The sequence below is a fragment of the Pleurodeles waltl genome, chromosome 12 (genome assembly GCF_031143425.1).
Source record: "Pleurodeles waltl isolate 20211129_DDA chromosome 12, aPleWal1.hap1.20221129, whole genome shotgun sequence".
Lineage (NCBI taxonomy): Eukaryota > Metazoa > Chordata > Amphibia > Caudata > Salamandridae > Pleurodeles > Pleurodeles waltl.
Window position 1 is genome coordinate 466746802 of NC_090451.1, and position 21792 is coordinate 466768593.

Below are 21792 nucleotides of genomic sequence, written 5' to 3' on the forward strand. Positions count from 1 at the left end.
GATTCATATGATGGATTAGAAATCATTCAGATCATTTCCTGATCCTCATGCAAAAGATAATACTTGAATTTGAAAGTTGCATTTAATCCTTTCTTGATTCCCTCACAGGTATCTAGTCATCTTGAAGCCTAGTTATTTAAGTCTATGCTTAGGTTGTCCATGTTTTCAGAATGACAATGCTTAGAGTCATAGCCTAGTACTGATTAATATGATATAATCTTTATATTTTGTGTTTTAACCTTTTTGCTTCCTACAGGTCTCCTTCCCAGCTGTTCCCTTCCTATTCCCCTTTTCCCCACTTGGACTCTCTTAGACTTTGTGACAATTCTAATCAGAGTATTGGCGCTGTCTTGTGGTGGAAGTGTTGGGAACGTGCACAGACCCGAGGATCTGGTGACTCTGACAACAAGACCTTGTTGCGGGGTCACGAAGCGGGTTCTCCTTGTCTTGACAGCTGTTGTTTTTGACTTCATTCTGGGAGGTGCTGCTGTCTTCATTGGCAAGTGTGCCTAGCCATGGGGCGAGTACTGCACTGACTAAAGCCTCCCAACCACACAGAGGAGAAGGACCCACCAGAAGGGAATGCCTCTGATACAGATACAGAACCGGCAGCTGCTGCTGGAGGTGGCTTCCCTCCACCGCCAATGAGGGTGCACCGCTCCAAGCCTGCTCCGTGCCTTGCAGCAGCTGACTGCAGGTGAGTCCTGGGGGCAGCGCTTCCTTCCTCCACAACCGCATCTGTTGTTAGGTTATACAGGTTTAGTTGGTTGGAGTGATTAAAATACCTAAAAAAGCCCATAATAGATCCTGTGGCCATTTGAGAACTAACAGGGCCACAGGAACTGATCTCTATTGATTGCCTGCCAATAGATTTGTTTACCTGGGCTTCTTGTATAAGGTATAGATGGAAGCTCTAAGAGACATTAGGTTGAAAGGAGGAACAAACAACTGTCCTCATACAGCTGCCATCTTGCCCCACTGCCACATTTCAAATGTATTCTTTACAAATAATTATTTTAAATAAGAAACATGTAAAAAAAATGTATACGAAGTTGCAACTTCAATAAAACATGGTGTGTACATTTATGTTACAAACACATATGGGATTTTACAGACATGAGATGTGTGTTGATTATCAAAGTATTGTTTGCCCATTTTAAGTGATTATTTTATTTTTCTTAAATGCAGACATCTGAACTTGGCAAAAGGTAGAAGACTACTGCCTCAAGTGTTCAGACCTTTAGACCTTTTCCAGACTTTACCATCATGGAAAAAAAGGATATTACAAAAATCTTCAGATTGAATAGACAAACTATTCTGGATTTATGTCATCAGCCGGCGTCAGATCTTCTGCCTTACAATAGGAATCCTACATCAATAATGCAACTAGTGAAAATCATGTCAGCACTCACTTTTGTGGCCACAGGAACCTTCCAATACACTCTGGTAGTAAGTTGAGGTATGTCACAACAATCTTTTTTGTGGTGTGCTAGAAATGTGTAGAAACATGCAGAAATATCCAAGATATTCTCTATTTAAGGAGTGCAAAAAATAAACATATTCTCTCTGCTTGTCTTTGTGAGCTATTAAAATAGAGAAAACAAAAGAAAAGCAACATTGTATTTGTTGCTTTAACCCCTTGGGTGCCCGAGATGTAACGGTTATGTCCTGGGCAGCACCAATCGGGTCCCCAGGATGTAACTGTTACTTTCTGCACCAGGCCATCGGGGGAAGCGCTAGCGCTCCCCCAAGGGCCTCCCACCCCCTCCCATGGGCAGGGAAGGAAAGGGAATCGCTTTCCCTTCCACACCCAACCCCCAACCCCCATCTAATTACATCAGCATGCAATCGCGCACTTGCATCATTAGAGCCCTCTATCACGCTGAAAGCCATTTGCTTCCAGTGCGAGGAAGGAGAAAGAAGGTGAGTTTCTCCTCCAGCCTGGGGGGGGGTATTGCAATAAAAGAGGCATCAGGGGAAAGGAAATGCGTTTCCTTTCCCTCAATGTCTCCTTCAGCATTCCTGCTGCCCGATCGTGATGCAGGAATGCCCACTAGACACCAGGAATTTTTGCTTACTGTGTGTTTTGTTTGTTTTATGTTGCAGAGAGTGGCCCCTTTGGCAAGGGTCACTCCCCTTAGGGGGCTAACATGTTTTACTCCATTTCTGCCCCCCTTGGGGCAGATCAGCCTATTATTTTTAGGCTCCTCTGCCCTCAAGTGGTGCAGAAGCCACTAAGGTGTCAGGGATTTTTTTTTGTGTTGGGGTGACCCCTTGGGCACGGGTCGCCCCCCCAAAGGGGGCACACAACTGCTGTCCATTCCTGCCCTCCTTGGGAGCAGATCTGCCTATTTTTGTTAGGACCATCTGTCCCCAAGGGAGTCAGAAACCACTTAGCACCAGGGATCTTGTGTGTGTTTTGTGCGGGGGGTAGCCACTTCGGCAAAGGTCGTTCCCCAAGGGGGGGGGGGGCAATATTATTTATGCCATTTCTGCCCCCCTTGGGGGGAGAGAGGCCTATTATTTTTAGGCCCATCTGCCTCCAAGGGGGGGCAGAAGCCACTAAGGGATCAGGATTTTTTTTTTTTTTTTTGTGTGGGGGCGGCCTCTTGGGCAAGGGTCACCCCCCAAACGGGGCACACAACTGTTGGCCATTTCTGTATCCCTTGGGGTCAGATCGGCCTATTTTTGTGGGCCCATCTGCCCCCAAGGGGTGTAGAAACCACTTAGCGCCAGGGACAATTTCTAAATGTTTGGTGGTGGGGTGTTTGTCCACAGACGAAGTATTTGCATTTGTAAATTTGTGATTATAAAGGTTTGTTTCTCCTTTTTTTCTAGTTCAAAGCTTTTGCTTCCTTTGCTGTGGCTCCTTGGGGTTTTGGCAGTGGTTGACCTGCAGTTTGCGTAGCTGCATGTTTTAGGTAAGAAAAAACTATTTACTCCAACAGAGTATTGTTGACATACATCAATGACATGTTTGTAGGTGGTGTACTAAATGCAGATTGTGTGTGAAATTGTCTTTAGATTTGTGCACAATGATATTTGTGTTGTTTTATGTAAAATGTTCTTTTCTTTTTTCTTTTTAGTGGGATGCCATTGGTGATTGCTATATCTCTGCAGATTAGTTGCTGGTGAGTCACATTTGTCAAGTTACACTTCTTGGAATGGATCATGGCTAGCCATAGATTAACCACTCAGCAGGTTGTTGGTATGCTTTTTGAGCTGTCTTTTGATCATGATTATGAGACTGACTCTGCTTCTGAGGCAGAGGAGGAAGAGAGAGATTCAGGCAGTGAATTTCTCTGTTTGAGAGGAATCTTCTGATGAGGAAGCCACTCTCAGTGCAGATGAAGGACCTGTTTTAGAGGACACTGATGTGGCACTATTGCAGCAGTCCAGGGCGGAAAGATTTCCCATTGGAATACCTGAACTCTGGGTTGCCCCAAACATGGAACAGCCACAGTTGCATGCCTTTACTGGTCTCCCAGGGTGTAGAGTGAATATGGAAAACATTTTGGCTGTCAATTTCTTTGAGTTGTTTATCAACAATGTATTTTTGGAAGAGATAGTTAAGCAGACTAATTTGTGTGCGGAGCAGTATTTGAGGTACAATGCTGCCAGACTTAGGCCACAGTCTAGAACTACCCTGTGGATTCCCACAAGAGAAGAACAAGTTCTTGAGTTTCACTTTTTTGATAGGGTTGATAAGGAAGCCGTCACTGGCTTCTTATTAGTCTACTAGTCCCTTGATGGCAACGGCTACATTTCCTGCAACCATGACTCGTAATCAGTATTTGCTTCTTCTTCGGACGCTACATTTTGTTGACAATGTTTTAGCCTTGCTACGAGATCACCCTGATTATGACCGTCTTTTTAAGATTAGGCCTATCCTTGATCATTTTGTAGATCGGTTTTCAGAGGTCTATATTCAAGGCAAAGAAATAAGTGTGGACAAGTCTTTGGTCCTGTTCAAGGGTCGTTAGGTTTTTAGGTAGTACATTCCTTGCAAGGGGGCATGGTGTAGAATTAAATTGTGTAAGCTGTCTGAAAGTAGTACAGGATATATTTATAATTTCGGGGTCTACACTGGTAGGGATTCCAGTACTTGCCCCCCTGGTTGTCTGCCCATTTTCAGAGTTAGCGAGAAAATTGTGTGGGAACTTGGTAGGTGACTGTTTAACAAAGGTCACCATTTGTATGTAAATTACTTCTACATTGGAGTGCAGTTGTTCAAGGAATTGTTCAGAGTAGACACTGTTGCTTGTGGCACAATCCTCTCTAACCAGAAAGGCTATCAAAGGGAGCTTGTCTGTAAAAAACTTGAGAAGGGACAGTGCAGTGCCTTGCGGAGTGATGAGCTGCTAGCTCTGAAATGTGCAGACAGGAGGGATGTCTACATGCTGACTAACATCCATGATGAGAGTACATCACCTGAGGCTTCTTGGGGTCAAGTTGCTGAAATACACAAACCTCTGTGCATTTTAGACTACAATAAGCACATGGGTGGTGTTGATAGAGTAGATCATAGGTTGGAACCTTACGCTGCTGTTCAAAAGGCTTACGTGTGGTATAAAAAGTAGGCCATCCATTTGTTTAATTTAGCAACTTTTAGTGCTTTTATTGTGTTCAGGGATTGTTCCCCTGAGTCAAGGATGAAATTTGTTAAATTTCAGGAGTCAGTGATAAAGAGCCTTGTTGTGGTAGATCATGCAAGAGTACCTAGAGTAGAAGAGGTGGAGGATGTGGCTGGATTGAAAGATCGCCACTTTACTGATCAGATTCCTCCCACTCCCGAAAAGACTTTCTGCTAAGAAATGTAAAGTCCTTGCCCGAAAAGGTATCCGGAGGGAGACTTGGATGTACTGCCCTGATTGTCCTTCGAAGCCTGGGCTGCGTGGCTGGCTGTTTCAGAAGTTACCACACTAAAAAGATTTTTGGGGAAATACCGTGAGTGTAAACTGCCTGTTTAATATTGCCATTTTTATCGGGAGACTTGGGGGAACACAGACTAGAAGAACAAGTGTTATTGCACCTTGTGTTTCTCTACATTTTTTCCTTCCAAATGTAAGACAGTGTGTAAAAAAGACATCTGTTTTAGCAATGCCCTGTAATTGACATGCTAGTATGTGGAGCCCGGAATTCAGAGATGTGCAAATAACCACTGCTTCTCAACACCTTATCTTGTGCCCATTTTGGAAATACAAAGGTTTCCTTGATACCTATTTTTCACTCTTTATATTTCACCAAATGATTGGCTGCATACCCGGTATACAATAAAAACCCATTACAAGGTGCAGCTCCTTTATTGGCTCTGGGTACCTAAGGTTCTTGATGAACCTACAAGTCCTATATAGCCCCACAACCAGAAGAGACAAGCAGACGTAATGGTATATTGCTTTTGAAAATCTGACATTGCATGTAAAAGTTACAGAGTAAAACATGGAGAAAAATTTATGTTTTCTTCACCTCAGTTTTTTTTTTTTTTTCATTGAAACTGTTATTTTCTGTAGAAAAACCTTGTAGGATCTACACAAGTGACCCCTTGCTGAATTCAGAATTTTGCCTACTTTTGAGTAATGTTTAGCTGTCGGGGATACAGCATTGGTTTCACACCCATTTCTGTCACTAACTGGAAGGAGGTTAAAAGCACAAAAATAGTCAAAATGGGGTATGTTCCAGTAAAATGCTAAAACTGTGTTGAAAAATGTGGTTTTCTCATCCAACACTTCCTGTCCCAGAAAGCAGGGAAGATGATGATTTTAGCACTGCAAACCCTTTGTTTATGCCTTCTTCAGGGAAAGAAACACAAGCTTTCTTCTGCAGTCACCTTTTTCCCATTTAAAAAAAACAACAACAAACTTTTTGCTGTATTTTTGCTAATTTCTTTGTCTCCTCCAGTGGAACCCACAAACTCTGGGTACCTCTAGAATCCCAAGGATGTTGTTAAAAAAAGGGCACAAATTTAGCGTGGGTAGCTTATGTGTACTAAACGTTATGAGGGCCTAAGCATGAACTGTCCCAAATAGCCAAAAAAAGGCCTGGCACCTGAGGGGGAAAAGGCCTGGCAGCGAAGGGGTTAAACAGCTGCTCTATGACCTGCCTTTCACCTCGGTTGCTGTCACTGCCAGCAGGCATTGTGAAGTCAGAACCCAAGCTTATGACCTTGTAGCTGTCAGATTTTTAATTTTTTTCTTTACAGTATGTGACTTTGTGTGTCACAAGTCACTGATTAAAAATAAATTAGTGACTGCAGTTTATACAGGTATTACAGAATCCCTGGCTGGAGGTGCAAAGCAAATGAATACCAATTTGTAAATTGTGATCCTTACTGAATCAAAATTTACAAATTTGTGTTTTATATATATGAATGTGAGCGACTGGCCATTACTAATTTGGTTCAAGGTGTATTTGCTATTTAAGGAATTGTAAATAACTATTCAGTAACTAGTGAATCAAGTCACAAATATTGAATTATTACTGGCGGTGAGTGATGTCACAAAGCTATAAAAACACTAGAAAGCTTTGAGACAGGTGATTGCCTACTCAGTTCAAAAGAGATCAGCACCAACCTCAGCCATCCACCCCTGAAAAGCAGGAAAATGCTACAGCAGAATCCTGAGAAGAAGAAGGCCATTGAAAGGAGGAAAAGAAACCTAAAGTTTACAGAAAAAAAGTAGGAAGTAATCACAGAAGAGTGTGTTTCCAAAAAAACTAAAATATAGCTTAACATCCAGGAGTGTATCAACTCTGCAGGAGTGACACAGAAATCTGCAGAAGAGATCTGGAAAAGGAGGTATGATCTCCAGGCTAGGACCAAAAAGAGGTTGGCAAGTCACAGAACTGAGGCCAGTGCAACAGGACGAGGACCTCCAACTCAACTACCATCAACCTCTCTTGAGGAAATGATCGAGCCCACCCTGCTACCAGCAACTATGTCTGGACTCGGCAATATTGGAATTTCAGTGGGTCCAGCTATTTCACAAGGTAAAGGTCATACATACACTGACAGTGTTACAATAAAATATGTGCAGCAATGTGATAGGCAATATTGTAACCATGTTAGGCTGGGAAATGTTTACCTACAATAGAATACAATAATTACAAAATTAGAAATATTAGGCCTACCCTAGCGGTTTATTATGGGATATGTAGTATTCCATTTTTAACACTTAAAGCACAAAGGAATCGTAGCATACATTAAATGTTAGAAACTAATATTTACATAACAATATTTATTTAGAAATAGTTTAACATCGCATTTCTTTATAGATATTCCAGCACAAACAGAACATGAGTATTAAGAAGAGGGTGAGGACGATGCACAGGTGCCCATAGAATCGGGGAATTAGTTCATTATGCCATATTCATCACCACAGAGGCAAAGTAGCAGTCCTGAATGAGACAGTCACACACTGCCAATTGATGGAGTGGATGATGCAGGGAGTACAAATGTCACAGAAGTTCCTGCAGTGAGGTACAGACAACTGCACAGGTATCCTAGTGTCTGATATTGCAGAGCTGTCACGCAACCTAATCATAGATCAGGGTCCACACAAGATATGGGGGATACCACACAGCTGTTTGATTGTCTTGAAACTTCTATATTGAAGGTACAGCACCTACACCACAAACACATGAGAAAAATGACCAAAAAGAATCTGGACTAGAAAGAAGTGTCACAAGTGGTTTTCAACATCTAATGACAGTCACTGAAGAATCGCACAAGTCTCTGGAGGAAAAGGTGGACTCTATGACAGAGGTTATGAACAATTTATTTGGCCAAATTCAACAGGAAAATGTAATGCACAGACACACTCAACATAATTTATTCTCACATATGGATATTTTGAGTTGTCAATAATTCACCTTACACAGACTACACCAACACTCTCACATGGTACTGTAGGGCTTCAGGTCAAAATTAGGGCATTATAGTTGAGATGTCCCATGCGGCTTGTGCAAGTAACCACTGTAGTATAGTGTTTACAGACCACTCAAGTTGCACGAGGTGGAGCAGTTGGGCCTGCTGAAAGTGAGGAGCTATCCAGGATTAGCAGTGTCTCTGTGAATAAGCCAATGAGTGTGTGTTACAGTATATCACAAGGTAGTGTTGTTGGTAGTGAAGGCTCCACTACACCTGTGTAGCACAAACAGTAATCAGCCCTACATTTGGACTACATTATATTTTGTCAATTTTGCGCTTTCAGTGACATGTGTACTGATGTTATTCTTTCATTTGAACATTCTTAAGATTGAAAAGGCTTTTACCTTCCCTTACAAACTGAAAAAAATATTATTTTGTATGTTTAGCTTTGTGCAAAATGTAACAAGTAGCATAATTTACATACTTTAAAAGTAATTGTTTGTAATGGCCGTATATGTCTGGCTCTTCCTCCTGCTGCCAATGAACCATCCTGGATTGCCTCTGCTGGTGGGTTTTGGGTTTCATCATCATCAGATACTGATTCAAACAGGATTTCTGGCTATCCTTTCCTCATTGCAACATTGTGGAGAAATGCACATGTAGCAATGACCTTGCAACTTGTCCCAGGGAAATATTGTAGGGCACCCCCTCTTTTATGGAGACAGCTAAATCTGCTCTCCAGTAAACCAAATGTCCTCTCAATGGCAGACAGTGTACGTTTGTGTGCTGCATTGTAGTGTACTTCACTTTGGTTGGATGGATGAAGATACTGTGTTCAAATCCAAGATCTCATGGCGTATGCACTGTCTCCTACGAAATATATGGGAAATGTGGTTACAATCTCCTCAATTTAGAAATTTAGGACATTACTGTCATATACATAGGCCATATTTACCAAGTAGATATCCATCTTCAAACTCTTCTCTGAGACGATGTGAGTATATTCCACTGTGCCTGAACATAAATGAGTCATATGTTCTGCCAGAGTACTTTGCTTTGATAATCTGTTATGATATATTTTGCATCACACACCACTTGGATATTTAGTGAATGGGTCTTTTTTCTGTTTCTAAAAATGTACTCATTGTAAGATGGAGGACATATGGGAACATGGGTGCCATCAATATATCTTATTAAATGAGGAAATTGGGCAATGTGGTAAACATTGAATGTGGCTAATTGCAAATCCAGTGCTTTTTTGGGGAAAGTTATATTATTGTGCATTTTCTGTACCATTGTATTTAGGAAACTCTAAAAAAAATCTAGAAAGGGAACCGTGTGATACATATCCTGCTGCAGCAATGAGACAATAGTAACTCCCAGAGGCTAAAAGTTGGAGTGAGCCTAATACCTGCATATGGGTGGGTATGTCATTGCTTCTAAGAGAGTTTCTCTCAAGCGGAGGCCTTATTTCTGCACTTAGGTCTAAAATAATTACACATCCCAGCCTGTATTTTATCATATATTTCCTCCTCCATTTGTTGGAAAAGTGTAACCCTCAGCCTGAAATATCAATTTCTGTCTCGTCCTCCTTCTCTGAAGGGTATTGAAAATCTGTATCCTGCTTGCAGTCATGTACAGCACTGCCATTGTGGGACACCCTGATGCATTTTCGGCCTTTTTAAGTATGTTGCACCTGGTTAACACCTGATCTAAGGTGGTGGTAATTTACACCTGCAAAATCCACATTTTGCGACAAGTTGTTATTTATGAAGAGTTGACACACACAATTTGTGAATCGGTATGTGGGAATCAGTTATTGCAATTCACAAATTCTGGTGACTAAAATACTGATTCCGGGGGCGTGGCCAAGATGGCGGCATGAGCAGACGCGTTCGTCTGAGCTCCACCGCCCGGCTCCCAGTAAAGGCTTTGCGGCTCCGTTTTTTGCAGCCCCAGGCCCTCCTGGCCAGTTGAGGGGAATCGAGAGACTGCAGACGCCTCGAGGGAGAGCTGGGTCACCCTCCAAGGAGAGCTACGGCGGTGTTGGGCCTTGCGTCCTGGGCCGTGCTGGTGATAGGCGGCCGCGGCGTGTGGCGGTTGAGCCGCGTGGGGCGGCTGGGTGCACGGCAGCCGGCCGGCACCCTCAAGCAATGCGGAGGCTGCCTGGGCTCACGTCGGAGCAGCGGAGAAGAGTTCCAGGAGGTCAGATTGGACTGGCAGGTTTGTCCCGCTGAAGAAAATCTTCAGAAAAGAGACTAAGTCCAAAGGTAAACTTTTGACCGAGGCCTCCCGCGAGCTGTAGCCGAGCAGGGCTCCATCGCGGTGAGCCTTAAACTTTGACTTTGCCCCGGTCGAGCTTCAACCCGATGACCCGATTGGAACTTTTTCTTTCTAGGCGCTAAAAAAACAATAATTCTTTAAAAATTCATATCACCGGTTCCCCTTATCCGATTTTTTTAGTTTTTGTGTAATTGTAAAGATAAAAATATAATCTATTGATTCATTTTGATTTAGACTGTTTCCTGTGTTTAATTTAATTACTGTTTTGTGATATTTGAATGCTTTACACTCTGTCTCCTAAGGTAAGCCTTGTCGCTTGTTGCCCAGCTACCAAGGGTTGAGCTGGGTTTAATTTACTGAGACCTAACTGGACCTAAGTGGAGGTTAGTGGCCTATTGCTAAGTGTAGGTACCTACCTGCCCTTACCAATAACCCATTTTCCAACAGTTACTATATGCACATTCTGATTTCAGAATAGGCCTTATGGAAATATAGCAATACTTCATAGGGCAATTAAAAGCTCACATTTATATAACAGTAATATTTATGCTACGTATAATGCAACCACAAAATGAATCTTGTGCTGTGGAATAACAGTTGTGAGTTATGATAAAACAACAGATTTGTCATTAAAAGGGTCATTAGGAGTTTGGCAGATGGAAGCCAAGCTTTCTGCCAGCCAGCCCAGTGGGAATGGTGCAGCAGCTTTGTTCCCAGCTTGTACTTCAGCCAGCAGCAATGCTGCTGCATGCAGGGTGGACCAGCACCTTGAAATGCACACTGTCTGCAAAGTAGACAGTGTGCATTTCATGGGTGCCGGGCAGGGGGACCAATTGGCATGGGCAGTGCAGGGGCCACCCTGCGGCCTCCTGCCCTTGTTATCTGCCAGCCTTTTCATGGCGGTCAGTCTACCATGAAAAGGCTGGCAGACAACAAGGTTGTAATCAGCCTGGTGGCGCTGACTTCAATGCTGCCATGGCTAATTACAATCACGACGCTGTCATCACATCAGGATCACTGATCCTAGCATAGATAGTGGTCTTTCGGCGGTCTGATCACCAAACTCTTAATTTGATGGTCGGTCCATCAAAGCCACGGCGATCCAGACCGCCACCGAGAATCTGGTGGTCTAGTGCCTGCCAGACTCGTAATTAGGCCCTAAATCTTTTCTTATGATCAGGGGCATTGCTTTATGGGAGGTGGTTGGGGTGTTACACTCCCGAATAAATATATTTGCTGGTAAATAGTTTGGTACAGGTGATTTCAGACATGTGTGGTGAGGAGTCTGTCCGATTTGTACATACATAAAGACAAAAACCCACACATACTCTCTCCCTTTCTGTTTTGAAATTCTTCAAATATGTGTGTTATGTTACAAAATATTGCATTTTTTCTCACTTAGTGGCCCTATCAAAACACATTGTTCTCCATTTCCACCGCTCTTTAAGCCTCTCATGTGTCCTGCTTGAGGTATGATCTATTTTAACATTATATGGCAGCATGATTGTTGGAAAATCTGAATCTCACAGCTCCCAACCCCAATCTTACTGGCCAAGCTACGCTCCTGCTTACGATACACATAGAGGTACATTTACAAGCTCCTTGCACCTCTTTGCGCCACACCAGCGTCATTTGTTTTTCTCACTAATGTGGCGTTAAGGAGGCAATTTCCCCATGCCATATTTACAAAGTGGTGCAATGGATGCATTGCAACACTTTGTAAACCCTTGCTCCATATTATGCCTGTGTCTGGGATAATGTAAGCAAAGGGGGAGTTCCATGCAGGGAGGCCCGAAAAAATGGCACAGTGAAATTTACTAATTTTCACTGCACTATTTTTGGCATCATTTTTAAGGCCTGCTCAGGGCAGACGTTAAAATGATGCACCCATAATCTCCTATAGGCCTCCCGTGCTTTGCTGGATCAGCGTCAAAATGTTTTGTGCTACTGCAACGAAGCACCACAATAGCACCAAACGTTTTGACACTATTGGGGTATTGTGCGCCATGGTGTGCCGTTTTGTAAATACGGCCCACCCATGGTGCCATTAAGGGGAGGGGGGTGCAAGGAACGTGGCACATCAATGCTGATGCTCCACTTTCTTGAAATTATGCCCCATAGTGTTATGAAACTGCAAAAGCATCTTGCATTGGCTCACAGTTATCGACCTCCTCACACAGCTCTCATACTCAAACATCTTACACGACCCAAGAAAAACAGAAACACGCACCCATCAATTAACAATCCCGTTCACAAATGAAAAGACAAACCTATAGACTGTAGACCAAGCCAGTGCATGGTAAAATGTGTTTTTAATGTCATAATATTGAGATGGCTTCTCATTGCCACATACATTGCCTTTCCTTTCCATGCGTTTTTCTAAATGCCTGCATATAGCTGATGATTCTATGTGCTCTGCCTCTTGGCATTAGGGTACATATTTTAATTACAGCAATTCTCAAAAATTGGAATTGTAAACCCAGAGAGAAGGGATAATTTTAAGGTTCAAAGAAAGGGCACAATGGATCATAGGTAAGGTGGTAAATGTACACGTCAGCGTTTGCTGATAAATAAGTATAACTGAAGTTGTTCACGCGGTGTTGTCAATATAACCAAATCTCAAAATGTAAATCCTTCCCTTCCTTTGGAGTGACATAAAACACGTTAGCTGTAGAGCAACTGAAAGGACAGAATGCAACTAAGTGACTTACAAACAATTATTGTTGCCCTGAAGTATAAAGCCACAATAGCTTTTTATTATTACATTTAAAGAAATTATGCTATGAATGTAGCGTCCAAAAAATGTTAAGTACATTAGAATGGTCCCGAGAGCCACAAACAGAAGATCTGAGTGAAAGATAGTGGTCACCTGGAGCAAAGAAAACTGACAGAGATTGATAACTTTCAAAACTCTACAGGAGGAAAATAGTTTTGCTTTTACAAAACCTAAAACATTTAAAAATCTAAGCAGAGCTAACATGAAACATTATATTAAGGTGCCCTTTCAAAGGGCTCACACCGAACTAGAATGTTTATGAAAATGCACTCATGTCTGCAATATGTACACGTCAAATGGTGTGGACGGACTTTTAAAATGATATTCCTCGTGCACGTTCTTTTAATTTGCCTTTGCATACATTTGCACAGGTTCGCCCATCGAAGTCATAGCCATAAGCGCCTAGAAAGTGATTTTCCCGTGTATAGTGTTCTTAATTAAAATTATCTTGTGGATATTTCCAGCGCTATAATGCATTTTCTAGAAAATCGGATCAAAATAGTGTTAACGCGTCCCTTTATGATAAATTATTACACATTGGGACTCGTTTTAGGCCAATGACTCTTTTGACCCTGTTGAGAGACACATTAGGACGAGATAGCTAATCAACATGTCAATCAGTACGTCAATAATGTCATTAATATTTATCAAAACAATGCATTTCACTTTAGTCAAAGACATTAATCAAACTCAAGACACCACCCTGACCTTGCAGTCATGAATAACCACACCAGTTTAGTATGAATTTAGTGATATTTATTCCCTATTGGTTACAATACTACTAGCAAGTTTATTAATCTCAAAACCAAGAAACACAATAGCATAGCCACAATATGACAACTCTCATAAGATTTAATCAAAGCAAAAACCACAAACATTAGAATATAACACGGCGCAAACATAGGTTATTCCCAAGCAGAGTGTATTAGCGCATTGTTCAACAAAACATAGATTCAGTCATTTGTCTATTTGCGTATGTTCAGTGAACCCCTTCCTAACCTCAAATTAGCATTGGCATGTTGGGCTTCATGCAAAACAATTTAGTAACACCAATTTGGAAAACATCTAACTATGGTCTCTGTCAAAAGAAAAGCAGTTGGTACCTAGAAAGGAAAAGCAAACAGACAATCACAATGTCATTGTCATATAGTTACCCTCCAAGTTTGGTCAGCACTCGGGTTCTGTCTTTGTCTTCAGGACATCAGTTGATTCTCCATCAAAAGATTCAGCTCCGGGAAAACTAAGTGGCACTTCCCTCATAAGGAGGTAAAGTGTAAATGGGCAATCTAAGGACATGGATGGTTCTAAGTAAAATCAGCAAGTCACCAAACAGAGTTACAAAGTTTCTGGATCATATCATCAGCATTCCCCTAACCAATCTAAGTAACTCCCTGTGCCATAGGTTTTTATCTCTTTTTCGTTGTACATTCCCCTAAAATCTAATTGGACGAGGGGTTGCACCCCACTATCTTTAGCCAATTAAAGTCACATTACTTCATCGAATTTGTTACCCCATAACAGTTCTCACGTATTTTATTGGTGCTTATGATTGACGTCTTTGGCGGGTGGAATGTCCGGTATGATTTCATCGTCTTGTGGTCCTTTGCACATCTTCGGTCAGTGGCTCCATTGTTCGTACCAGTTTAGGCGACCTTGTGCATAATGTTAATCTACACTGTTGCATTTAGCTAAAAAAGTTACTACAGGCAGAGTGAATTTCATGAGAACGGATCTACTACAGTTACATTCTTCTAGCTTTTGGAAAAACAAGAGTTCATGTCCTTTAGCGAGTCAGCACATTGCACATTAGGAAAAATACATTTAATATGAGAGTCAGGCAGCTAGGCCTCGACTCATGCTAACTAAGGCCTAAATGATTTATTAGCAAAAGTCTACAACATATACCTATTATTATTAGTGTAAATTAAATGTAATATATGAATGTCATCAACATTAGTAATTTTCATTATTCCCCGTATAGATTGGCGGCCACTCCCCGTGGGCAAGTTTCAGACGCACGTTATGGCAAAATACATTAGTACATTTTCTAAGCGGCATTATCACACATTAGTTCATAAACATTTCATGTTAATATAGCTACACTCTCTCAATAGTGAAAAAGCATTAAAAATGGATAAAATTCAGCTTACTATTGACTAAGGTTCTAGGTTTATAATACTTTGTAGATGGTTCCATTACAGTCCAGAGACAAGAAAACATGGTCAAAATGTATACAAGTGTTTTAATTCTTCAGTCAGGGATGGCCCAAAATCTTACATTGTCAACATACCATACATGCTGTGTGAGCAAAGATGCCATGACCCTTGAACTTTTGGATGAGCAGAGTTCATTTGAGCAGCAGCAGGCCCTTGATGGTCTCAGATTTAATTCAAACCTGTCATTGCAGATTCTTGGAGATGAACAAAAAGCTCTAGGCAGGGACATGGGATGCCAGTAACAATATGTGTAGTCATTGAATTGATGCATTGGTTTAGTCTAAGACAATTATGTTATGAGAACAGAAAGCCCTTGGAACATCCTTGAGGAGAAGGTCGACATACAATATAAGTTGAACTAAGTTGCCATTATACAATGACTTATTGATCGAGCAAAGTTCTTTCAAGCAAGAGCTGGTCACTGGTTTTCTATGTTAGTCTTCGGCTTCAAGTTTGAAGAACATTCTCAAGAATAGAGCTGGTCTTCTAATCTTTGCATCCATGTAGGCCCAGTTAACACTTGTTTTGGGTGCTACTATGTGGTGGGGATACAGGGGAGAGACAGATTGGCTGGTGAAACTTTAAACTTGTATAGCACACTACTCATCCATTAGGGTCTCAAGGCGCTGTACGCATACCACTGTGGAACCCCTTCTGGCTTTTCCCTGTGAGGTGCCCACTCCTGGGCAACCCCCATGGTGAAGCCAGGCATCCAAGCACTGGCAGGGTCGTTGTGGAGATTAAGCAAGCTATTGCCCAGAGTTACAGAGTGGGACCGATTAATTAGATTAGGCACCAAAGCGAGAATTATCTGGTCCAAGGGAATTGAGCCCAAGACCCACAGAGGCAGGAATAGAACCCTGGTCCCGGGCCAGATCTTTGCATCAGGGTCTGCCACTCTAACCGTTGTACCACACTTCTCCTTGAAGCAGTGCTGCAATCTCCTGTTCCATACTTTGAGAACATTAACATTTCATCGAGTATCCATTTCACTCCTTTGACTGTGCAGCCTTAAAAGTGCTCAGAAGCTCCTTTGCCTGCTTCAAGAAAGGAGATACCCACAAGCCAACATTAGCAGGAGAGGGCAGAAGGATGCGGCTGAGGAAGTAAATGTGGAATGCAGAGCTGGTAAATAATTCTTAGAAACCACGTCAGTTCACTATGACTAACTGAACACTATGAGAGGGTGGGGAGGGAGGGAAGTCACGATCAACTGGAGTTCACTCAACAGGGGATATCAAATGGCAGGGATGAGGGGCTTGATATGCACTTGGTGTTTCTTTAGTTTTGTACACAAAACAGTGCAAGTTGTAGCAAATCAGCAATTGCCATTTTGGGTGTCCTGTTACAAGAGTTAGGTCAGCAGGGCAATAAATGTTGAAATGTAGTGGTGTTTTGTGCCATTAAAAGACTCAACACCATTACAGGTCAGGAGTGTTATCAGTGAACTCCTACCACCCTATGCATATTTAAAGCACTATGTGCAAATAAACACAATGAAAGCAGATGGAATTGCAGAAGGGGTAATTTGCACCATGGCATCAATGCCCAAGCCTCTATTGGTGAAATCACAAATGCTGATTGCAAGTATATTTGACAATGAAAGCAGGAACGGAGAGGCATATGTGGTGTCTCCTTGTACAAGCAAGTCTGCATTTGCAGTGGTGATTGTCCTGTGCTGTTTGTGGTTGTTGTACCTGGAATCCACCTGGGTACAATAGCAAGTGTGATAGATTAATAACAAGAAGATTACCCTCCAGCATTTTACAGAGACAAAACTGTACCTGAAACACATTCTAGGCAGATGTGCCCATGTTAGCAATGGGGTCTCTAGCTGGCAGTTAGTTTATACCCTGTCCAAGTAGGGACCCTTTATCTAGTCAGAGTAAGAGAGTCATACACCTGAGTTAACCCCTGCTCATGCGCTTGGTAGCTTGGCTCAAGAAGTAAGGCTTATCTCAGAAGCAATGCGTGAGGTATTTATACATACACACACAGTAACATAATGAAAACACCAGGAAAGTACTCAATGATGGTTTAGGACAATAGCTGATTTTTATCTCAATAAAAGAAGACAAAAATGACAAAAATCCAACATACACAAATAGAGGTATCAATTTTTAAAGTTAAAAGAGTCTTAATCGATAAAAGTCAATAGATGCATTGTTTTAGCACAAAGTACCTGGAATGCATCAAAAATAAAGCCGCATGAGAGGTGATGCATCAGAAAAGCAAGCAATCTGTTGATTCCTTACTCGCAAGTGAGGCTGTGTGTCAATACTTTATCCGCTGAATAGGGAATGCGTCAATTCTTTCCCCAGCAGGAGAACGATGCATCAATTTCTGGGCACACAGCTTTGGATCCTTACACTGATGTTGAAGATTTGATGCCCAGAGGCGGCGTGTGTAAAATCCAGACACATGGCAGCGATGTATCTGCACTGAGGCAGGTGCTGTGTCGATTTTTCAGCCACGGTGCAAGCGCTACATCAATTTATCTGCTACAGCGGCTCTGGTGCATGGATTTTCACTCAGGTTTTCAGCTTCTACCTCCAAGGGACCAGGGGCCGGATTTGTCACCACTTAACAAGGCAGGACTCTCAGCAGACTAGTCCAGGCACTGGCGGATGAAGTCTTTGATGTCCCTGAGACTTCACAATAGGAAGCAAGCTCAAAACAAGCCCTTGAAGAAACTTCACAAGCAGAATACAAAGCAAAATCCAGTCTTTATCCTCTCCAAAGCAGCAGCAGCAACTGCAAAACACCCCAGCAAAGCACACACAGCAATGAGGCAGTACTGCTCCTCACAGCCCTTCAAATCTTTTCCTTGGCAGAGTCACCTCTGGATCCAGGAGTGTTCTAAAATTGTGGGGTTAGCAGTACAATACTTATTTACATTTTTGCCTTTGAAGTAGGCAAATGTCAAAGGAAAGTCTTTGTAGTGAACAATACCGTGCCTTTCCTACCTTGGTCCTAGACAAACTCTAGGAGGTTGGAGACTGCATTTTGTAAGAACAGGCACAGACCCATTCAGGTGCAGGTGTCAGCTACTCCAATACTGTAGCTCAGGAAGACACACCAGGCTATACAGGGCACACCTCAGCCCCTTTTGTGTTACTGTGTGGAGTGAATTCACAAACAACCCAACTGTTAGTCTGACCCAGATTTTTATTTAACAGCCAGGCAGATGCACAGAATAGTTAAACAAGAAAATGCCCACTTTCTAAAAGTGACATTTTTATAATTGGCACTAAAATGCAACTTTACCATTAAAGACGGTTTTCAATTACATTTTCTCAGACATCAAACACAAAACATCTACCTATTCCCAAACAAAGGCTGACACCTGCCAAATGTAATAAGACAAGATAATATTATCCTATGGGAGAAGTGGGCCTCACCGAAGTGAGAAATACGTCTAGGTGTTTTTCACTACCAGGACTTATTGTGAGTGCAGTAAGATAGGAATGGCTTTTCTTTCAAGTTGAGCCGTTATGTCTCAAAGGAGCATGTCATGGACATGTGAGGCACTCCAGAGATTTCAACTTTGCACGAAATCCAGCATGTTATAGAACAGTTTACACAAACTTCTTCACTGTATGGATTAATATTTACCATGGATTTTTATCACCTTTTACTTGTGTTCCAGTTTGGTAAGGACATGGCAGTTCGGGCTGGACAGTTCCCATGAGGAACAGGGTCAAGGCTGAATTGCATATGGCTGGGTCCAAACTGAGGAGGCATTATGAGCAAAGGAATGATGGACTGGGATGCTTCCCATAGTGATTACCCATGTTTAGACAATTGCTAGCATTCAATCAATCAGGAATTTGTAAAGCGCACTACTCACCCGTGAGGCTCTCAAGGCGCTGAGGAGGGGTGGTGGGGGTGGGGAGACGTGCTGCTACTGCTCGAACAGCCAGATCTGAAGAAGTTTCCTGAAAGTGAGGAGGTCTTTGGTCTGGCGCAGGTGGGTGGGAAGAGTGTTCCGCATTTTGTCAGCGAGGTGCAAGAATGATCTACCACCGGTTGTAGTTATGCAGACGCATGGGGCGGTTGCAAGTGTGAGGTCGGTGGGGTGGAGATGCTGGGTCAGGGTGTAGAGGGAGATCCGCCTGTTGAGGTATTCTATTCTGGTGTTGTGCAGTGCTTTGTGAGCTTGGTTGAGGAGTTTGAAGGTGATACTCTTGTTGACTGGGAGCCAGTGCAGGTTTCTCAGGTAGTCTGTGATGTGGCAGTGGCGAGGGATGTCCAGGATGAGACGTGCAGAGGCATTCTGGATGCGTTGCAGCCTCTTCTGGAGTTTTTTCCTCCCAACAATTTTTGTGTGTTTGACATATCCAAGTTAACCATGGAATATGCTTTGTGAATAGTTCATTATATCTTTGTCTTCTATTTGTATGTGCTCCAATTTATAGGTAAAGATGTGTAAAAATTTCAGAATGCATTACATATTATTTTTCTTCATTAAAGACAGTCTCAGAATTGAAATTATTCCTAGCACAGTTTGGAATGGATTCAGGCCCATATTTATACTTTTTTAGCACCGCACTTGCGTCATTTTCTGACGCAAAAGCGGCGCAAACTTGCAAAATACAACTGTATTTTGCATGTTTGTGCCGTTTTTGCGTCAAAAAGTGGCGCAAATGCGGCGCTAAAAAAGTATAAATATGGGCCTCAGTGTATTGAGGTTTCTTGTAATTGGTGGTCAAATAGCTTCATAATGCACTTAAACTATGAACAAGAATTCAACTGAGAATTACAGTTCTGCTAGAACAAATCTGCTTCAGTCTCTTCCATAAATCTTAAATAACTTAGAGACAAACTAAAACCTGAATGTAGACTATATTTGCAACAATAATTTCTCTAATTAAGTTTGCATATTAAACACCTTGTAGTGAGATGCTATAGAGCTCCATTTACAGACACTAGTGTACTAAAGTAGAAGATTTAAACTGATAGTATAAATATATTGAATATTTTACACTTTAGAATCATTTTCATGATCTATAACATGGGAAAAAGCAGATATGTTAACTTTTTTAGATTACACTTTAATGCAAATGAATTATTCAAAAGATTCCAACATGAAAAACTAAACAATTTTAGTATTCAAAAAATACATTTTAATCATGTAAAGGGGCAATTCACACATGAAACTGCCAATTAATTTTGAAGGAGTATGAAAAAAGGGACTATATCCACTGCAAATGCAATCTGCATATGCATGAAATAATTTGCTACAGTGTGGACTTTGATGAGAAATGGTTAAAGTGGATTAGAGAGCAATGTGAATATGGAGGGTGCTGTGGAAGAGACACCATTTTGCTGAAGTTGCACATCCCTCTGATCCCTTCTGCGTTTCAAGATCAGAAGGTGAAATAGGGTAACTGCTTTAAAGGACACGCCGTGCAGTAAAACATTTCGTTCTATTCATAGATGAGATCATTTTGCAAACAGAAAAAAACTGCTTTGAAATGACCTTCGAGAATGAGATAGAGCGTACATCATATTATTGCCTCTGCGTATATAAGAAACAAATGTATAGACTGATGAATATTACAGTTTTCAGTAGTGTTACCATAAGTATATCTACTCATATATGTTTTGAGCAAGTTAACTGTCTGTTGCACAAACCATGCAATATTTCGTTTTTTAAATTATAGCAATGGAGCTTTGCTACTGTCCCTCAGGAGCCATAGCAGGATCAACGGGCACATGCGAAACAACAAGTGTTTGTGCACGTCCATTTACAATCGTGCAAGCCACTTTTCTTTTGCTTCCATGCCTAATCTACAGTGTGGTCATATTCTGTGACATGACTGGCAAATCAGTGCATACAATGCATTGACTGCAATCCCAGTATAAAAAACATGCCTCTAATTTCGTTATTACAGTCGGGACAACTGTAATAAGAAAATACAGCTGCTCAGTTCAGTTCAATTCAATTTAGCGTTATTTGTCTAATATAGCCATAAAAGTACAAAACACATATATTCAAGAATAAGATGTAAAAAGAATGCTAATTCCATGCAATAAAATAGTGCATTCTGATCAGATTAACCCGTGTTCAACAATAAAAATATTTACATAAAAACGGATGTTCCATACCTTTTCCTTGTTGCCTTTGAGCATCTAATACAATTAGTGCAAAACATGTTTGCGAGGAACCTTGCTGTTATAAAGGCATTAGAGCTAATTTGTGTTGTCTGATATTACCATTACATAAAATTGGGGTTGAAAAGCTTTTCCGATGGGAAGTATACAAAGTGCAAAAAGCATAATGTGCTAAAATAAAGAATCAGCAGTAATTGCCACTATGAGGGTCACTGCTGGGTTCCTCCACACTCTCATCCATTAAAGCAAAGAACTTATTTTGAAAATATCTTCCTCTTTACCCAGTCCCACCTCCGAGTGACCCATGGGAATAGATGATTGTTAGAAATGGTGTTCCTTGTTGGCAGTGGTCTGCACTCCTTCCAAGTAGGGACCCTCAGTCTAGTTAGGGTGAGGGAGTCACACACCTAAGATAACCCCTGCTCAACCCCTTGAAAGCTTGGCACAAGCAGTCAGGCTTATCTTGGAGGCAATGTGTTAAGTATAGTAACACAGTGAAAACACTACAAATGAACACCACACCAGTTCAGAAAAAT